Source organism: Entamoeba invadens (assembly GCF_000330505.1).
Source record: "Entamoeba invadens IP1 unplaced genomic scaffold scaff_1105074725865, whole genome shotgun sequence".
Classification (NCBI taxonomy): Eukaryota; Evosea; order Mastigamoebida; family Endamoebidae; genus Entamoeba; species Entamoeba invadens.
The window spans coordinates 3847-7405 of record NW_004443795.1 but is presented as its reverse complement, the minus strand read 5'-3'; positions in this window follow the sequence as shown (position 1 = coordinate 7405).

Below are 3559 nucleotides of genomic sequence, written 5' to 3'. Positions count from 1 at the left end.
CCAAAAATGTAAATGCAAATAAAAATAGAAAAAATAATACCCCCTTAAAAGAAAGAAGTACAAAAGGAATAAAACATTGTTATAATACACTGAAAGTAAGTAAAAATCCGGGACATTTTTGTTCTTTGATAGTTCATTTTGAATCAAACTCGAATCATTTTTTTATTTTGGGATAAAAAACACTAAAAAGAAAGAAAAAGAAACTATAATAACCCGACTTTTTTATTTTTTACATGTTCTGGAAGTAAAAAAACACAATAATTTGGGTAAAAGAAGAAAAAAATGGGTGCGGGTTTTTCTCCAGGTGTGGGTTTATCGCCTCAATTTATATATATTATGTGTGATTCAACTAACACCAAAATAAAACAAATAATTATTATATATGGTAAAACAACGCTATAAAACATCAATTTAAGTCGAGAAAAATAGTTGTTTTGGATACATTTTACTATTTGTGACAAAAGAATAATGAATTGTATAAAAATTCTAATTATAAATAAAATATAATAAATCAACTTTTGAATAATAAAAAAGATAGTAGAATTATTATAATTGTATGATTTATCTTATCAATAATAATTTAAAGTAAACCAAATAAAGATTTAAAAATAGGGAAGAAAGCTACACCACATTTTTTTCACATGAAAATTGTTTATTTTTCGGGAATTTTTGAATAGAATTTTTCTTTGAATTTTTCTTTTCGAAAATTGACTTGAATTATATACTGAAAAAAATGTGGTGTATCTTTCTTCCCTGGTGTTACTTTCTCCCCATACTGTACACAAATATAATTAATTGAGCCAAAAATAAAGAGCCTTGATTATACTTATTCGTTTCTCATTTGCAACTTTCTTATTCTCAAGTCTGTCGTTAGTGCCTGAGTACATTGATGTTCCATATGGAAAGACGATGTTTTCGGACAACTAGTTTCTGATATCGACATCGCATTTTGTAAATGAGTTGTAAGTTGTTTCGTTGATACCTGATGCTTCAATATTAAAAAAATGATAACTGGGAGGGTGCTTCTGGCATCTGAATCTTTCGTGCCAATAATCGTGATATGACAGTCTGGAAATTCACATTCCTTTTTTTATGATGATGATAAGGCAACTACCTGACTTTTTTTGAAGTTGAGAGCAACGTATCGAACACAGATTTATGTTTGTAGTTTACTAAAAAAAATAGTAAAATTTTATGTTTTATTTTTAAACAGATAAAAACGAGTTGTTTTATAATGTAATTTATTGAATTTTTCGATCTTTATCCATCTCTATCTATTGATTTCTTTTAAAAAATCGGGAAATGAATAAAAAAATCTTGATTATTATTGTTTATATTCGGTTTTAAAATTTAATTAATTGAACTGAAGTCATTTTCTAAACATTATCCTTTCTTCAAACGTTGTCCTTTTTGCAAAAAATACACAAAAAATTTTTAAAAAATGGGAATTAGGTAATAAATCATAAAAACGGTAAAAATGAAACAATGATTTTTTTGGCGTTTCGTATTATTACCCTATATATTCCACTCATTAATATCTAAAAAATGAGGGACAAAGTTGGAGAAATGACAATTTTTAAAGAATGATTCTGTAAATCTATTCATAACAAATCTTGAAATATCAAACTCAATTATCGTGTTTATTCATATTTATATCGAGTATTTTCTTTGTTTTATCACAAACTTTTTTGTTTTGTAGCAAGTGATGTTGTTTTATGTAAGATTTAATTAGTACTTTTAATTAATTTAAACCATTTTATTGTTTAGCAATTTCAAATAAAAACGCACCAAAATTTTTTTGCATTTAATTTGTTAAAATGGTATTCATCAATTAAAAATAACTATAAATGTCTTGCATTATTAAAACAATTGAACAAAACGGGGTAACCTTACTGTAGGTATTTTTAAAAATTTAAACAAAAAATCTATTTAAAAACACAAAACACAATTCGTTACAAAATCAATCGAATAAACAATACATTATAAATTATCTAATATTTTTAACTATAATTGTTAATAAAATTATAAGTGACATTTATTTGCCTATTTTTTATTGATCCATTGTCGTGGAATAACAGTTAGTCGTTAATTTAAAATATTCTTTAAAATTATACCTTTTAAAACAAAAAATATTTTAATATTTTTGTTTTTGGTGTGTTTGAATAACATTATTTTAACATTATTGTCATTTGAAAAAATAAATTATTATTTTATTATTATTATATTATTATTTTAGACTCTATATAATTAATGGTAAAATAATATTATAAATATAGTATGTAATCAATTTTAACATCCAAATAATTTAAATTCTTATCTATATAACACATACATCAATTATATCACATATAATCATTTTGTTGATCATTCACTAAACCAGTGTGTTTCCGTTTATATAAATTTAATGCTTATTTGTTTAGTTTAAATTAAACTGTGTATTTCAATCAAAACGCTTTATTACAAACACTATGTATCTTCCATAATGATAACATTATAAAAAGGGGTGATTATACCATTTTTGTTATAATTATACATAAAATACAATTTAGTTTTAATTACACAACATTGTTAAATCAATGTAATCACTTATCGCTTCGATGAAATTACGTTGTAGTAAAAATATGATTGTTGATGTGTTATTGTGTCAAAATTATGTCTGTTGATTGTTACTATAATATATAACAATTATAATTATAAAACTATTATAAATAACACGATAAATTATTAATAATATATTAATTTATTTTATTATAAATTATAATTTAAAGTGTTAACATTGATTTATATATTGATGTCTTTACACTTGTGTTTTTCTTTGTTCTTCATTATCTCAATACATTTACTATTAGTTTTTAGTTTGTTGCCCAAAAATGCATTTAATCGAGAATGAATAAACAGTGGCTGCAAAATAAACAATTATTTACCAAATACAAATCTTGATATTCTAAATAGATTGCATAAAACACGTTTTGCCTTAGTTTTTGTTTGAAAATGATAAAAATATTCAAATTACAAACAATAAATTTATCTTGCTTCCTCGACAGTGGTAAAACTTTAATTTCAATGAGTGATCACAAAACCTCGTGGTGATCAAATTTTATTTAAATGCGAACATTTTTATTGTTAAAGTTGATTTTATAAATTTTTCTCGATTTTGCGATTTTTGATACTTTTGAAAATATATTTTACTTATTTTTTGTTTATTTTACATTTATTTTTAAAGAATTTTTTAGAAGTCGGAATAAACAAAAGTGTCTTTACGTCTTGTCTTATTTCTTTTACAAAAAAATAGCAAAACCCAATTTTTTAAATTTTTGTATTTTTTAAAGTTTACAAAAAAATCTATTTATTTTCCCTTGTTATTGTTTTTAAGATCAATTGCATATTGAAATTTCAAGACACCTCAAAGTCTATGCGTTATTATTTTTTCTTTGGTATTTTATGATGCAATTGATTTTGAATATTCTGGACCAGTATGTTTTATGATGCAATTTGGGCCTTGTTATATTTTATAATTAATTTTATTTATGTAATAAAGTGTAGACATCTCAATTAATAA